Source organism: Lathyrus oleraceus, chromosome 3 (genome assembly GCF_024323335.1).
Source record: "Lathyrus oleraceus cultivar Zhongwan6 chromosome 3, CAAS_Psat_ZW6_1.0, whole genome shotgun sequence".
Taxonomy (NCBI): Eukaryota; Viridiplantae; Streptophyta; class Magnoliopsida; order Fabales; family Fabaceae; genus Lathyrus; species Lathyrus oleraceus.
The window spans coordinates 195,721,245-195,740,338 of record NC_066581.1 but is presented as its reverse complement, the minus strand read 5'-3'; positions in this window follow the sequence as shown (position 1 = coordinate 195,740,338).

Sequence of the window (19,094 nt, the reverse complement as noted above, 5' to 3'; positions counted from 1 at the left end):
AAGCTTTCGAGGAGACTCTGTATTGTTGTTGCAATGTTCTCTCAGTTTCTGATGTGACTGATCAACAAGCTTCTGAAGAATGGCAAGCTTCTGAAGTTGTGTTATGTAGCTGAAGATCCAAAGACAGACAATTGAAGTTATCAAGGTTCTGACTGAGGTTTCTGAAGACTCTGAAGATTCTGAAGACACTGAAGAACTCAAGCCAGACTACTGACGCTGTCAAGGTTCTGACCCAAGGTTATGAAGTTTCTGAGTCCAACTCTCTATTTATTCATTTCATGCTTCAATCATCTTTTATCATAAGTCAATGAATCTGAATATAAGATCAAATGGGAACGTGATCAAATAGTACATAGTACAAATCAAACAACCTTTCCACTACCTGATTTCATGGACAAGGACTATACTATTCATATCACCCGTCACTCATTATGTGGCGAAATGACAATACGTGGTATCATTCCTTTCTCATCCAACAGTGGACATCCACTCAAGGAGCTTTCCCCATTTTCCCCTCCAACGGTCACATGCTTACAATATATAAGCATGCATTGGAGACTTGAAGAATTTTGATGATCTACATAAGTATTTTGACAAGCAAAATTTCTTTGTGAAAGACTATCATCTTTTGTATATAGTGTTCTTTAAGTATTTATTATTCATTTGTGTAAATCTCCTTTTGAAGAAGCATCTTGTAACACATAAACTTTTATTCAAACTATTTCTTTAAGTCCTTAAGGAGGTTATCCTTGAGAAGATAAAGAATGTTGTTCTTTGTGAATCCTTGAGGAGACTAAGGTTTAGTTGGATCATTGAGAAGACAAAGAAGGGTATTCTTTATGTTTATTGTAATATGTTGATTATAGTGGGTTAAGTCCTTGTGTATAAGGAAAATCACCTTGGCGGGTGGACTAGATTAGCTTTGAGTTTCAAGCAAACCAGGATAAAAATCTGTGTTTTTATCTCTTAATTATTTAACTTGTTAGTGGAGTTTTTGTTTTGGAAAAAGCTTTTTCTTTTAAAACCCAATTCAAACCCCTCTTTTATTATGGTTTCACACCTTTAATTGGTATCAGAGCTCTGATTTTGATTATGATAAAAAAATTATCAATACTTTGCAGTGTTCAGTAGCGATCCAGTTGAGTGAGAAACAATGGCTACTGCTAACGCTGCTAACGTTGTTAATAATAATGAGAGATATCATTACAGTGCTAAACCACCTATTTTTGATGGTGAAAATTTTGACTACTAGAAAGACATAATACAAAGTTTCTTTCTTGGTTACGATGTTGATCTCTGGGATCTCGTAGTTGATGTCTATGTTCACCCAGTAAATGCTGAAGGAAATTTTTTAGCAAGAAGTTCTATGTCTGATCAACAAAAGAAAGACTTAAAAAATCATCATAAGGCCAAAACCATTTTGCTCAATGATATCTCTTATACGGGGTATGAGATGATAACAAACAAAGATTCTGCCAAATCCATTTTTGACTATCTGAGAATGACTCATGAGGGAAACACTCAAGTAAAGGAAACAAAGGCTTTGGCCTTAATCCAGAAATATGAGGCTTTCAAAATGGAAGATGATGAAAATATTGAAACCATGTTCTCCAGGTTTCAAATGTTTATTGCAAGACTTAAGGTTATGGACAAACGGTATTCTACAGCTGATCATGTCAAGAAGTTATCAGAAGTCTTCCCCAAAAAATGGAGACATATGGTAACTGCATTAAAGCTGGATAAGGATCTCAACAACATGTATTGAAGAACTTGTTAGTTCTTTAAGAAGTCATGAGATTGAGCTAGAAGAAGATGAACCTCAGAAAAGAGGTAGATATGTAGCTCTAAAATTCAAGCCTGAGAAGACTAGATTATATCAAGCCGAGCAAGAATCAGAAGGATCTGACAAAGACTCAGAAGATGATGATGAGTTGTCTCTAATCTCAAGAAGAGTCAACATACTATGGAAACACAAGCAAAGTGGTCAAGGGAAATTCAAAGGAGTCAGAAGGACTGAAGGTCGTTTCGAATCCTTATCTGGCAAAAAGAAGCAAACTTCTGGAAAAGAAGTTATCTATTTCGAATGCAAGGATCCATGCCATTACAAGAATGACTGTCCCAAGCTGAAGAAGGATAAAAGGCCCAAGAAGAACTTCTCCAAAGTCAAGAAAGGGCTGATGGCTACCTGGGATGACTCAGAATCTGAAGAAGAAAATTCTGATAAAGAAAAAGCTAATGTTTCTCTAATGACAACTACTAAGGATTCCACAAGCTCTGAGAAACCAGAAGACAAGGTTTTGTCAGAATCAGAATCCGACTCCGATTCTGAAGAGGTATACTCTAATCTATCTCATCCTGATATTGAAATTTGTATTTCTGAAATGCTGGAAAAGTACCAGAATCTTCAAAGCAAATACAAGGACCTTAAACAAGTCTAAGTAACTACTTCTGAAACTTAAAGAGAACTTAAGAATGATATTTCCTCTCTAAATGAAAAAGTATTTTCTTTATAAAGTAATAACTCTGCTTTGAAAAGCAAAATTTCAAAACTAGAGGAGGAAATAACTTCTGAAGTTTCAGGGACTGATTACGTCATCAGATATGAGAGAGCATTCCAGTACTTTCTGGCTAAAAGCATAAATAGAAGCAAAATGGCTTCCTTGATTTATGGAGTTAGCAGAAATGGCAAGAAATGCTTGGGTTGTACAGAAACTAATAAACTTGACGAAAGTCAGAAGGTCAAACCAAAACCTCTATATGTGCATTTTGTGCCTGCTGGCACTGAGTCTGATATTACTGCACAAACACAGAAGCATACTAAGAATAGGAACTCTGTTCTGAAACCTAAATATCATGCACAAATCTCTCATGATTGCCCTTCTGCTAAAATATCCAAAGTTATGAGAAACTCTGGGAAAACTAACAAAAGAGGACTTAGAAAGTGGGTACCTAAGGATAAAATCATTTATGTTGCAGACATCCTTAACAGCTCAGCTGAGACACCAATCATGGTACCTGGACAGTTGATGCTCGCTACACATGATGGGAAGAAGGTCTATGTTCCAAGATTTGGAACTTAAGCCTGGAGGCTTTGTTTGTTTAAGAGGAAACCAGAAAGGAAAGATCATTGGCTCTGGAACCATTGGTAACAGTAAACTTCCTTCTATTACTAATGTTCTTTTAGTTGATGGTCTAATGCATAATCTATTATCCATTATCCAACTTAGTGTCAATCATTATGATATCATCTTTAATCAAAAGTCTTGTAAGTCTGTTAGTCAGAAAGCTGGCACAATCCATTTTAATGGAAAGAGGAAAAACAACATTTATAAAATTAGACTTTCTGATCTTGAAGATCAAAATGTAAAATGTCTAATGTCTGTTAATGAAGAGCAATGGGTCTGACATAGACGTTTGGGTCATGTTAGCATGAAGATGATTTCTTAGCTAAATAAGCTTGAATTAGTCAGAGGTCTACCCAAACTTAAGTTTGCTTCAGATGCTCTTTGTGAAGCATGTCACAGAGCCAAGTTTTCTAAAACATCTTTTAAAGTTTAAACTGTTGTTTCTACCTCTAGACCATTAGAAGTTTTGCACATTGATTTGTTTGGACCAATGAAAACTGCTTTTATCAATGGAAATAAGTATGGATTAGTCATTGTTGATGACTATAGTCGTTCGACATGGGTAAAGTTCTTGAAACACAAGGATGAGTCTCACTTTTTTGTTCTTAACCTTCTGCTCACTAGTGAAAATAGAAATGAATTACGAAATAGTCAAAGTTAGAAGTGATCATGGTGGCGAATTTGAAAATAAACATTTTGAAAATCTTTTTGACTCAAATGGTATTTCCCATGATTTCTCTTGTCCTAGAACTCCACAACAAAATGGAGTTGTAGAAAGGAAGAATAAGACTTTACAAGAAATGACTCGCACCATGATCCAAGAAACTAATATAGCTAAGCATTTCTGGGCAGAAGCAGTCAACACAACGTGTTATATCCAGAACAGGATTTGTATTCGACCTATTCTGGGTAAGACTCCTTATGAATTATGGAAGAACAGAAAGCCTAACATTTCTTACTTTTATCCTTTTGGATGTGAATACTTTATGTTAAACACTAAAGAGAATTTTGGCAAGTTTGACTCTAAGGCATATAAGTGTTTACTGTTAGGATATTCTGAATACTCTAAAGGCTACAAAATCTTTAATACAGAAACACGAATTATTGATGAATCAACTCATGTTAGATTCAATGATAATCTTGACCCTGAAAAGTCAAAGCTAGTTGAGAATTTTGAGGTTGGATCATGATGAATTTTGAGGTGGAAGTTTGTAAAATCAAACATATTTGAAAATTTTCTAAGTACCAAGCCAAATGTTCACTTCTTCCACCTTGAATAACTTTTTCTATGGACTTTAAATGGAAAAAGATGATTCATCAAAGTTGTAGCTCTTTAAAAGCTATTCAATTTGGTAAAAAACTTGACCTCATTTGGATTTGGCATGAAGGAGTTATGCATTTTAGAAGTTGAGGAAAATCATTTGTTCAATGGTAATAACCCAAAATGACCTATAATGTTTCCTCTTGGCACATGCATTTGAAAGTTGAATTTGAACTTCTTCCAAAAATCAAAGTTGAAAAGTACATCTTGAATTTAATCATGGAACTTGAATAACTTTCATTTCATAAAAAATGAGCAAGTTATGATCCTTGGAAGTTGACCTCCTAACTAGGGTTCAGACAAAATGACCTATAATCTTTCACCATAAAAAATGAGTTTCCAAGCAAAACTAGCTCTTGACTTCAACATGAAAGTTGTTTGGAATGTTATAAGGAGTAACGTTTATCTTGGAATAATTTTCATATGACAAAAATTGTAGGAGATAGGGTCTAGGGAACCCCAGTTTTGACCAGTTGACTTTCTATGGTCAACCACCATGAACCAACTTGCAAACTTGACATTCTCTTGATATTTGGTACTCATGGGGGATCATATATGTGTAAGATAATGTAATATGAAGTATCCCTTGATATATTTGACAAATGATGAAGAAACTTGTTGAGGAAGTCACACAAGATACCTAGATGAATTAGGGCTTCCAAGGCAAACAAGCTTCAAACTCTTGATGATTTCTTGATCAAAACGACATGTGAAGACCATGGGGATACATACATGATGTCAATGTAAACCACCTCTTGATCAATGAAAACCATATTTGACAAGCTAATTTTCTTTGTGAAAAACTATCATCTTTTTTATACAATGTTTTTTAAGTATTTATTATTCTTTTGTGTAAATATGCTTTTGAAGAAGCATCGTGTAACACATAAACTTTTATTCAAACTATTTGTTTGAGTTCTTAAGGAGGTTATCCTTGAGAAAACAAAGAAAGTTGTTCTTTGTGAATCCTTGAGAAGACTAAGGTTTAATTGGATCCTTGAGAAGACAAAAAGGGTATTCTTTGTGTTTATTGTACTCTGTTAATTATAGTGGATTAATTCCTTGTGTATAAGACAAATCACCTTGGCGGATGGACTGGATTAGCTTTGAGTTTCAAGCAAACCAGGATAAACATCTTTTTGTTTTTATCTCTTCATTATTTAACTTGTTAGTGGAGTTTTTGTTTTGGAAAAAGCTTTTGCTTAAAAAACCCAATTCACCCCCCTCCTCTTGTGTTTTTCACAACTTCATTATCTCTTATTATCACTTTTGGTCCCTACTTCAATCCAGATAAATCTGAAAAGTTCTTCCAACATTCAAATATACTCAACCTATCTCTTATCTTACATTTTCACTAGAATATAACATGGTGGTAGCATAATCAACCTACAAAAGTATTTTACCATAAGTTTACAAAATTTATAGAAAAAGTCAGTCAAAGTCACATATGAATACTCATTTTTGAGGTCTTTTAAGGTTGTAATAAGGCTTATGTCAGGGTAGGATCTTTTGAGATAGTAGGCTCAATATTAGGAATTAAGTATCTGCTTTCCATATGTCACAATCTTTCTTACATCATAAAAATTCACCTATTCACGAATACTAGAGAATAAGTTATTCTTGGTTCTTTTCATTCACATTTTTTAGAAAATTCTATTTTAACTTATTTTAGTTTCTATAGTTTTCTAAAACCAATTTCTATAGTACCCCAACCCCAAACATAAAACGTTGCTAATTCTAAGAGCAAACCCAAGCTAAATTTGTTGCATTAGTCAAGGAAAACTAAAAGTTCTACCTAACTCCATAGAAGGTGGACAAATTAATCTTCCAAGTCAAATAGTCTACATATTAAGCTATGTCACCGAACAAAAGGCTCAAATTAAAAAGTTTTAAACAACAAATACAAAAATTTCATAATAAGGTGGCTTGAAAGAGCTTAGAGTTTCCACAAACAAGTGTCATAGTGCGTAGTCAATAGATCAATGGACTAAATCATAAATAAAGAAAATTCTAAAAAATAAAAATTGTATGGATACTCTCATAAGGAAAAAGTAAACAATGGATTATTTGGCTCAAATTTTACTTGATGGGGTATTTGGAAGTTGAGTATAATTCATTTGGCTATCCCTCTTCTTCGTTAACTATCAATCCGGATATGAAACTTATGTACCAATCAAATATTTTCTTTAATTCTTTTTCTGGCAATTTGTTTCATTTTTCTTTTCAAAGTGTCATTGATAAGGTAGAATATTATTAATTGAATGAACCAACAATAAAATCACCCATTAAATAAATGAACAAAAAAACTTATAAATGGGAAAAGCATAAAGGGACAATAGCTAATGATCCAAATACCCTCCTAACTATAAATTCAAAAGTATTAGAGGTGGCTTCTAAATTAGAAACAAAACAGGGTGCCCAAGCTTTTGGAATGGGGCATAATTTAGTAGTTTTCAATCTGATTGGATTATGACTAGGCTTTCTGATCCATAGGGCTCCTGAACGACTTAACTCATTTAAAATTTGATCCCACTCAGCATCAAATGGAATATTCCCAAAAAGAATTCTTCGTTGGACACCACGCTCATGTGATGCTTGCAAACCCAACAATCTGTTTATTGAAGTACTACTATAGCTAATAGGATTACCCCTCACAGAAGAAAAAAACGAACCAAAGCCTTTATTATGAGCATTCATAGAAAATTCCAGTGCAATGTTTTTTTCTCTATTTCATGAGATTGTTTAGCCTCACCCAACCCCTACATCCAAGCTCTTCAAGAAATTCAGGATGATCATTCAAAGCTTTAGGATCTTCTTTCTTGAATGCATGTTTATTTCTTGACGTGCAAAACTCTATCAACATGCTCTCTCGAGATGAATTTATTAGAGAGTAAACATGCAAATGCAATGTTTCTTGATGAGTAAGTAGTTATTCCATGCTTGGTAGGTGGAGCCATTGCTGTTAAACAATATTTTAAGCAAAAACACACTAGTAGAATTTTGTAAAGGGATTTATAAGTTAGTGATCAAGATAGAAATTTGAATGAATTAAGGGTACAAACAACTATTTATAGAAAAAGTCATCTCAAAATAATGCCACAATCCCTGCAAATCATGCCACGATTTTTCAACGGTCACCCCAACATCTCTTTGTAATGTCTCTCTCCAACGTCTCTTTCTTCAAATTGTGTAACAAACATTTTAATTGTGCCACAAAATGCTCAAAATTATAGGACAAGGACAATTTGTACCACGAACTTTCCATCGACTTTACACTTTTTTAACTTAGAAATATTTGGCTTCCAATTCTTTCTTCTCCAACTTCACTTCTCCAAAACAATGAACAACCATAAAAAAATCAAATGCAACAAAAACAAACAAACAATTTTAATTTTTACCTGATGGCTTACCTTCTATTAAACGCTTCTTTTGTGGATCTATGTGCTTGCAGTTATGAAGTTGATGATCCTGCTGAGAACCTTCCTAAAATTTTGATGACGGCAACACCAATGACTGTTGGAGTTAGGGGTAATAGCTTTTAAACTCTCTGATGATGGTGAACAAAATTAAAGACATATCAACCTTCATCTATTAGGAGACTCAAATATACATTGAAGTGCTTATATGATTGATGTATCTAATAATAGAACTTGAAGGCCTCAGAGTTGTGAAATAGAGGAAGTGAAGAATCGACTGACCGTATTTGCATGAGTAACCAGAAGTTTATGAAAGTATATGAGTAACTCTTAAGATACTAAGACAAATCACGCGCACACACACACATACATACATGCACAGAGGCACACACACACAAACACAGAGGCGCACACATACACACACATACTTAAAACCTCTTTTTTAACTATGAAAGCTTTTAAAAGTGATTTCAAGGACGAGCTAGTTGATTAGGATACTATCAGCTTCCTTTAAAAAACATTTTTGAACTACCAAATCGATTGTGTCTTTGAGCTAATCGATTGGAAGAATTTCAAAGACTTACCCATTCATTTGGGACCTTAAGCCAATTAATTGGAATAAGCCTAATCAATTACTTAATAGATTAGGACAGTATCTTAATGACTGGTAACAATTTTATATCAAATAATTACATATTAGGCCAAGTTAATCGATTAAATTTGGTCATTAAATTGATTAGGATAAAGAGCCAATTGATAGAGACATTAAAAAAACCCATGAATCTTTCTCCTTTTCTGATGTTTTCATCTTCTATATAAAGGAGAGTTGCCTCCTCCTCATTTCACACCAATTTATTATGCTCTCAACTTTCTTTGGAAATTTTCTCTCTATTTTTACCCTCTCTTTAAAAAAATTCACTTCACTTAAGTTATCTTGGTGCTTTTGAGTGAAAAACTACTTGTAAGGAAGAATTGTATTAGTCATTCTGTTGTTATAATTTTCAAAAGTGCGATATTCTTAGGAAATCAAGTTTGGTTCTTGAGATAATCCAGTCATAAAATCTCTGTGTTGATTTTTAGAACTTCCAAAAAAAGTTCTATTTGGTTGGTGATAAGCCTCCATTGTTGGTTGGGGATAAGCCTTTGTAAAATCTAAAGATCAAATTGTATCATGGTTTGTGGGAATAACCTGTAAAAGCTCTAATTTATAGTCAAAATCTTAAAAAGATTTCCTAGGGACAGGAGTAGGCCAAAGTTCAGCCAAACCTGGATAAATCACTGGTGCCATCTCTCTAAACATATATATTTTAATTTATGCAATTTACTCGACTGTTTTTATTTTTTATTTCTTCTGCTGTTCAATTTGATATTATCCTAAAAAATACTAACACAAGTTGGTTTTTATGTAATAAAGACATAAAATTAGTCATAAATTTTGAATACCACAATTCACCCAATTGTGATTGAAGTCACTTGTCCAACGAGTGACATCAAAGCCTATTTCGTGTTAAAGACTAATCACCCCAAGAGGAAAAATGTCTTCAAGTTAATCACTAAACAATCCCCCATCCTTTTATGGAGAATGGTATAATTTGTGGAAAGAGAAAATGAAAATTTTTATTGAAGGGATGTACCGTGATTTTTGGAAGTCTATGAAGTAAGGTCAATTTTTTCCTATGCACAAAATAAATGGTGTTGCAGTAAACAAACATGAAAAGGATTGGACCAAATATGACAAGGAAAATGTATCGCAGTTTGAAAGCAAAAACCATCATCACTACCGCTCTCGATCTTGATAAATTTTTGCGGGTTTCTCAATGTGAGACTGAAAAATAAATGTGGGACATCCTCCAAATTACCCATGAAGGAACTAATGAACTAAATAAGGCTAAGTTGGGCACATTAACCCTTATGTATGAGCTCTTCAGAATGAAACCTGATGAGAGCATTAATCAAATGCAAGAAATATTTACTCATATTGTGAGTCATATGAGAACTCTAGAAAAATTATTCTCAAATGACGAATTACTTTTAAAAATTATTATATTCCTAAAATGTAGTTTGCAAACCAAAGTCACTATGATTTGTGAATCTAAAATTTAGCAACTATGGACACACACACGCACTCACACACACATACACACACATACGTTTTAGAGAATTGTAGGAACATAATATGGAGATAATAAGACTTGTCTATGACAAAGAATGTGATAAGAAGAAGAGGAAGAATATTGCACTAAAAGCTACTAAATGCAAAGATACACAATTAAAATATGAAAATTGTCAAAGCAATATTGATAAATACATGAAACTCATGTTTCAAAATTTCAAGGAGTTCCTAATGCACAATGAAAAAATTTCAATTTTCCAGGAGAAAAATGAAGAAATATTCTCTTTCATTCCCACATGCAACCAAAACCAGAAAATAAACTAGAATTAGAGAAAATCCAAGAAATTACAAGAAGAAGTTAAGAGAGCCTACATATCTTGGATGAAAATTATGATAAGGAAAATGCAAACATATGTATCATGGCAAATCATAAAGAACATGAGGTAACCTCTTATTTTTATCATCAAGATTTATTTCACATTTGTAAAAATCTAACAAAAACACAAGTAAATTAGAACAAATTGTCTCTTCCTCCAAAGACACTATTTTTTCCCTCGGATTGAAAAATAAAAAATTATTGGAAGAAATAAAACGTCTTACATAGAGATAAGACGATCTAATTAAAAAATCTTCCTCATCTCATAAAGTTTTTGATGAATATATAAAATTTGATCAATGTAATATTTTGAAAAATAAAATTGATGATCTTCAAAACACACTTGATAAATTCACTAAAGGGATAAACTGTTAGACTATGGCACGGATCTAGAAGGGGGGGTTGAATAGATCCCAGTTAAAAACTTGAGTCGGCGCTACCAATTTGAGAGAAAATTGGTTTTTAAAATTTGTTTTGAATGCGGAAGCGGCCGAGGAAAATTTTAGTCTAAAACGAACCGTTATTGGAAAACCGGATATGCGTTAAGCTAATGGATTTGAGATAAAATGAAATACAAATTACTACACTATTTGCACACTCAATTGATATATTTCACTAACTAGCAAGCCTAGTTCCAATGATCCAAAATACCAGATAAAACTGAATGTAAACTTAAGACAACTTTGGCTTATGCAAATTCACAAACACTTGGTGTGCATACACTCCAAGACATATTTGAGTTGAGTAAGTAATTCAAATTTATCTAGTACAATACACTATTGTACTTTGTATTCAAACAACAGTTTTAATCTCTTACTCAACTTATATCAACGTTTGGTAAAATTGCTTAAACTAAAATCACTTAATTTTTAAGCTGAAAAACAGATTATGCAGAAAATTAAAGAAGACAGAGATTTGATGAGGCAGTTCCCCCGCCGTCCTCGCTTCGGGGTACGTCTGCCCTCAATTCTAAAAATAGAATTGAGATGATTAATTAGATATCACCTGTGAAATTTAATCGTTTATACAAGGATTGCAAAGCACGTAAACAACAGAACTTCCAATGTGTTGAATGATGCTTCCTATCCTTGCTCCTTGATTCAAGATGAATCAAGACCTTCGATCATTGTTGCTAGACCTCCGATTCCAGCCCCTTTGTTGAAGAATCTTCCGTTCTTCAAACCCTCGGCCCGGCTGATCTCAAACACAACGAGTCGAACCCGAATCCTTCACTTCAATGCCACCGAATCCGCTACTAGACTGATGAAGACTTCCTCTTCTCAATCACCTTCGCTCGGCTGAATATTGATGAAGCGATTCGTCCAAAAACCCCCAAACACAAACCCGTATTGGAGGACAAAACCCTAATGGTTTTATTCAAGAAAGAACCTGCCACAAGCTTCAACCCGAACTGGATTCTTCGATCACAGCTTCGAACCTTATCACCTTTGCTCGATCACGAACCACATCAAAAGTAATTGTTTGCAGATGATGATGAGTTGTGAAATGTTGAAGATGAAGATGATGAATCTTGGACACCTTTTTCACTCTTTCTTGTTTCCTTGAACACTTGAACTCAAATTAGCAAATGTTAGTTGATACAAGTGTTTTGACTTGAATATATGGTAACTGACAAAACCAATCAAACATAACAGAATTTCAAACAGTGGAAATAACTCAGAAAACTGAGTTTACGCACGAGCGGTCGACCATAGGTCGGCGTGTGCTGAGCCGTGAGCTTTGAGCTGACCCTTATGGTCGACTCAAGGCTTCCATGAGCTGACCTGTGGTTGACTCAAAGCATCATGCGCTGACCCGTGAGCTTTGAGCTGACCCTTATGGTCGACTCAAAGCTTCCATGAACTGACCTGTGGTTGACTCAAAGCATATTGCGCTGACCCGTGAGCTTTGAGCTGACCCTTATGGTCGACTCAAAGGTTCCATGAGCTGACCTGTGGTTGACTCAAAGCATCATGCGCTGACCCGAGGCATATGCGCTGACCCTTGCGGTCGACTCAAAGCCTGCAAACCTGCAAAAATTCGTATTTTGTGATTTTCATGCATTTCGTCATGATCACACTTTGTCCACATATGTTTTTAAGAATTATAACAGATTTAGATAAGCATAGGAAAGGATATGATAGGTGATGTGTTGCATTTGTTTGTAGACATGCATGGTGGTCATTTGTCATCATTGAAACTTGCGATCGTATGTTGTCTGACACTTTGCCCTTACATAAACAACTTAAATCTTTTGTCAGGTAACCAAAGGGTGTCTTACAATAAGGTCAGTCCTAGTTATGAACCTAAGAGCATAAGTAAGACCTTTATCAATATTTGCAATGCCCAACAAACAACTAAATGTAAAACCCTAAAATGAAATTACTGCTATAAAGACGACTATATTGCCATGTTCTATTATTTATCAAAAAGAGTCATGAGAGCAAAGAAGAACATCTTATTTCATACTTTTATAAACAAAATTGTGAATTTAAAAAGAAAAATATATCTGCTCATAATATGTAGTCAACTAACACCAAATGACCTTAAAATATTTGGGTATTAAAGGTAGGAAAGTCTGATTGTGATGCACAATTTGATACCTATAGTTGATCTTCAAGCTATATAACTAAAGAAATAAATATCTTATATTGTTTCACTCCTACGAGGGAATAAATATCTTTGCATAATAACAACCAAACAAAGTCATTAAACCTTTGATTTTAGGTAAGATTCTTAATCTTACCCTTTAGTTTTTCTAATTGATTAAAGCTTTATTGCACAAGTTACATAGTAAGTAATGTAACAAGGGTAACATAGTTTTTTAAATTATTATATATGCATGGTCTTTAAAAACCTTAATGTAAAACTCTTTTAAAAAGTTTGTTTCGAAAAGAATGTGGCTATAGAAGAACTCATACATATTACCTTTGGTGAACTAACCCCTAGTAGGTAGAAGTAAAGGTTGTCAATTATGCAGGTATCCCTTAAAGAATATCCTTGGAAGATGATTATCAAAGGAAAGAAAAATATCAAATAAAACAGGAAATCTGAAGTCCAAACGGAAAGAATCAAATTGAAGAAGTCAACTTAGAGAATGTATATACTAAGAATGAGGGACCATTAAGGACCATCCCATTCAGATTGTTAATGGAGATATTTCTAAGGAAATTAAATCTCAACACCCCCTTAGTAAGGTATGTAATCTTATGGATTTTGTTTCATATATTGAGCCAAAGGAAATTTATCAATCTATCATCAAGGAACATTCGTATCTTGCTATAAAAGAAAGGTTAAATAAATTTGAGATAAAAAATGTTTGCGACCTCGTTCCAAAAGCTAATTGATTGAACCTTGGTGGATCTTTCACAACAAGCTTGATGTTTTCGGAAATGTTTTGAGAAATAAAATAAGACTCATTGGAAAAGGTTACAATAAATAGAAAAGTATATATTTTGATGAGACTTATGGTCATATAGCTTAATAAGAATAATATAAGGATGTTTCTAGCTTTCTCATGCATTATGTTTTCGTAAAATCCTATAAATGGATGTAAAGAGTGAATTCTGAAAGTATTACATCCATAAGAACTTGGTTCCAATAACCTGAGTTCCTTTGGGTCTTGGCACCAGATCCCATACATCACTTATGGAGAATTGATTGATTTCCTCTTGCATAGCCAAAATCTATTTGTGTCCTGAAGAGCTTCATCAATTGATGCAGGCTCTATTATAGACACAAAACCCAGAAGGCTTTATTTGTAGGGCTTGAAACAGGATCTGGTTCTGACAGGTTCATACTTATCTTCCAGAATCAATTCTTTAGAATGTGAAGATCTTTGTATGTGCCTTCTCAGAGGAGTCTGAGCTTCAAAAGCTTCTCAACTAGCTTTGACTTTTCAGAGTCAAGCTCATCATCGAATATGACATGGATTGATTCTTCAATAATCTGTGTCTCAGTGTTATACACTTTGTAGCCTTTCAAGAGTTCAGAGTATCCTAACATGACACACTTATGTGCCTTAGAATCAAACTTGTTCTAATTCTCTTCAGTGTTCAACATTAAACAAGAACATCCAAAAGAATGAAAATACGAAATGTTGAGCTTTAAATTCTTCATCAATTCATAGGGAGTCTTATCCAAAATAGGTCTTATAGAGATTCTATTCTACATATAACATGTTGTGTTGACTGCCTCCGAAACCGACGACGCCTTCAGTCTTAAGTTGGAAGATGTGATTTCTTCGCGTCATGTGTTGTGAGAATCCAGAGTCCGTGTACCATGGTTGGCGTCTTAACTTCGCGACTAAGGATATCTGCAACATAGGCTATCTTGTTCTTAGGTACCCATATCTTTCTGGATCCTTTTGGGCTAGTCTTCCCAGAGTTTTTAACAACCTTGGGTTTTTGTGTAAGATATTTATACATGAATGCATGATTAGAACGGGCATGATGTTTTGTTTTAGCCTTAGGTTTAGAAATAGTTCTACCTTTAGGCCTAACATCATTCTGTTTCCATGAAGGAACAAAATGAGCCTTAAGAGTATTTGGCTTATCATCTATTTCAGAATAAGATTTTTCATCAGAATCATAACCAATACCCCCTGTTCCATTCCTGCTAACACCATAAATCATGGAAGCCATTAAGCTTCTATTCAAGCTTTTAGCAATAAACTTCTGGAAATATTTATCACACTTCTTTATTATATCACCAAAACCTGTAGAGGCTTTAGAAAGACTTTTCTTTTCAGGTTTGAGACTCTTGCTTAAAGGCACATAGTTATTGTTTTTCAATGTAAGATTTTCTTCACTTAAACTTGAAAACTCTTTTTGAAGGTTACATTAAGCTTCTGATTCAAACACATGAATCTTTTTCAGAACCTTGTATTTATCCATAAGATTATGATATTTTTCCAGAACTTCAGATAAACTAAATTCAAGTTCAAAATGATATAGTTCAGAAAATACCTCTTCACAATCTGACTCAGATTTTGATTTTGATTGAATTGTTTATGCTGGAGACTCTGAAAACAAGCTATAATTTGTTTTAGTAACTGGTGATGGAGGGGCAACCATTGTGTTTCACGCCGGATCTTTATCTGACACTATTAGGTGTTTGATAATCTTATAAGGACCAGAACCAGAGCTCTGATGTCAATTGAAGGTGGCAAGAGACACAAGAAAAAAGGGGGGAGGGGGGTTGAATTGGGTTTCTAAAACAAAAGCTTTTTCAAAACCAACTTAAAAAATCAATAACACAAACAAGAAAAATGACAAAGTTATTTTTATATTGGTTTGTTGTTAATGAAGCTACCTCCAGTCCACCCTACCAAGGTGATTTCACCTTTTTAAGAAGGAATTAATCCACTATAATCAAAACCTTATTACAGACACCCAAAAGACAAATCGTTATTGTCTTATTGAGTCTATATGATTAAAACCTAGTCACTCAAGGAAACCACTCAAATAGATTTAAGATTTACAAGTTGTGTTTACAAAGAATGCTTCTAATAAGTAGATTAACACTAGTTATTAAAATGAATATATCTCACATAGTAACTGTCATACCCCAAACTTTTCCCTCCCTTTTTCATCCTTTCATGCACTTTTAACTTGAGACTCATCTATACACATTCATGTTTTATTTGTATGCATCATTCATTCTTCTTAACACTTGACAATTGATCATATTGGATTCAAAGCTTGTGGCTTGCAAAGCTAGAGATTGCTTGTGGATCAACCTTAGAGATATGACATGGCTCTTCATCTGATCATGTTGGGAGTGATAACCCTAGTTTCTTGGTCTTAAAAGCATGGATTCAAGAAAACCACTTCATGACACTGTAAGAACAAATTTAGTATCTACAATTCATCTCTAAGATTTTGATGATAACAAAGGATGAAACAAAAATGGTACCCTAACAAAATTCATCTAAGTGTGCAGGACTCTAATCAAAATAAGTCAGATAGACATTCATCAGACATAGACACAAGTTTAGAATGACCATTTAAAAGATACTCAAGAAGAAGCTCTGACTCTGATTAAATGAAGTATACAAAGCGTAAACAAAACAAGAGACATCAGACACTCTGAAGCGAAAGAGCGCACTCTAGCATCTGAAGCTTTTACACTCTGACGTAATCATCGGGATGACATCAAGAACCTCTGAAGAAAGTCAGTTGTAAGCAACTATCTGAAGAAGTACTTGCAGAATAGAAACTCTGATATCTGAATCTTTTGATTCAGAAATACGCTCTGAACACTTAGCTATGGAGACTTCCACTTATGGCAAGAATCTAATTTTGGAAGATAATTATAGCACCCAAAACTTCCTTGGAAAGAACACAGAGATTAATGACATTAATCATCCATCATTGCCAAAGATCCTGTCACTCAACGATCCTCTCATCACTCCTATATAAAGGATAGATCACTTCACTATAAAGGATTGATCAATTTTCAAACAATGACTGGATCCAAAAGATTCTGGGTACCAAAGGATAAGATAGTTTATGTTGCAGATATCCTATGTAGTAGAGTTAAGACACCAATCATGGTACCTGGACTCTGAATTCTCGCGACACATGACGGGAAGAAAGCATATGTTCCAAAGCCTGGAACTTAAGGATGCTGGCTTCATAGGCTTCTGAGGAAATTAAAAAGGAAGAATCAGAGGCTTCGGAACTATTGGTAATGGATATCTTCCCTCTATATCTGATGTTCTTTATGTAGAAGGATTAATGCATAACCTGTTATCAATAAGCCAATTAAGTGATAATGGTTATGATATAATCTTTAATAAAAAAACATGTAAAGCAATTAATCAAAACAATGGAACAGTTTTATTCACCGGCAAGAGGAAAAACAACATTTACAAAATAAATCTTTTAGATCTAAAAGATCAAAATGTAAAATGTTTAATATCTGTAAACGAAGATCAACGGGTATGGCATGGACGCTTGGGCCATATTAGCATGAGAAGACTCTCTAGGCTAAATAAACTCGAGTTAGTCAGAGGTCTACCTAAGCTGAAGTTTTCTTCAGATGCTCTGTGTGAGGCATGTCAGAAAGGAAAATTTTCAAAAACATCTTTTAAAAAGAAAAATTTTGTTTCCACCTTTAAGCCTATGGAACTTCTTCACATTGACCTCTTTGGACCTGTTAAGACAACATCAATCAATGGAAAGAAGTATGGACTGGTCATTGTTGATGATTTTAGTCGCTGGACATGGGTAAAACTTCTAAAGCACAAGAGTGAGTCTCACTCTGTATTCACTAGCTTCTGTTCTAAAGTGAAAAATGAATTTGACTCTAAAATTATCAGAGTCAGATGTGATCATGGTGGCGAATTCAAAAATAAGATCTTTGAAGAACTGTTTGATTGAAATGGAATATCCCATGATTTCTCCTGTCCTAGAACTCCACAATAAAATGGGGTTGTAGAGAGGAAAAATAGGACACTCCAAGAAATGTCCAGAACCATGATTAATGAAACAAATGTGGCTAAGCACTTTTGGGCTGAAGCAGTAAATACAGCGTGTTATATTCATAATAGAATCTCTGTAAGACCTATTCAGGAGAAGACTCCCTATGAACTGTGCAAGGGAAGAAAACCCAACATTTCTTACTTCCATCCTTTTGGATACTCATGCTTTATTCTCAACACTAAAGAACATCTGAACAAGTTTGATTCAAAAGCACAAAAAGGTATTATGTTAGGATACTCAGAACGCTCTAAAGGCTACAGAGTATACAACACAGAAACCAAGATTGTGGAAGAATCAATACATGTTAGATTTGATGATAAGCTTGACTCTGAAAAGTCAAAGCTAGTTGAAAAACTTGCAGATTTGGAGATAACTCTTGCAGGATCTGACGAAAAGACTAAAGCATCAAAGGAAGCTGAGAAGCAAAGTCCAGAAGCAACTGAAATCTCAACTATCCAGAAAAGATCAATAAATCGCCCAAACATCTCTGAAGAATTGATTATGGGAAACAAGGATGAACCTGTCAGAGCAAGGTCGACATTCAAAGTATCTGAAGAAACTCCTCTGGGATTAGTATCTCTGATTGAGCCTACTTCTTGTGATGAGGCACTTCAAGACAATGATTGGGTTCTGGAAATGAAAGAAGAACTTGATCAATTTACAAATTGAACGAAAAAGGAGAAGTAGTCAGAAACAAAGCACGAATGGTGGCACAAGGTTACAATAAACAAGAAGGTATTGACTACAACGAAACCTTTGCTCCAATCTCCAGGTTAGAATCCATTCGTTTACTTGTATCATTAGCTGTAAATCACTCCATTAAATTATATCAGATGGATGTCAAGAGTGTATTTCGTAATGGATATATATCAAAATAAGTGTATGTTCATCAAACTCCAGGTTTTGAAAACTCTAAATGTCTAGAACATGTTTTTAAACTGAAAAAATCACTGTATGGTCTAAAATAAGCTCCTAGAGCTTGGTATGAAAGATTAAGCAACTTTCTTCTGGATCATGACTTCATTAGGGGAAAGGTTGACTTTACACTCTTCTGTAAAAACATTAGAAATGATCTCATGATATGTTAGATATACGTTGATGATGTAATTTTTGGTTCAGCTAACCCCTCTCTGTGTCAAGAATTTTTTGAGCTAATGCAGGCAGAATTTGAAATGAGTTTGATGAAAGAACTCAAATTATTTCTGGGAATTCAAATCAATCAAACTTCAGAAGAGACATGTGTATATCAAAGTTAA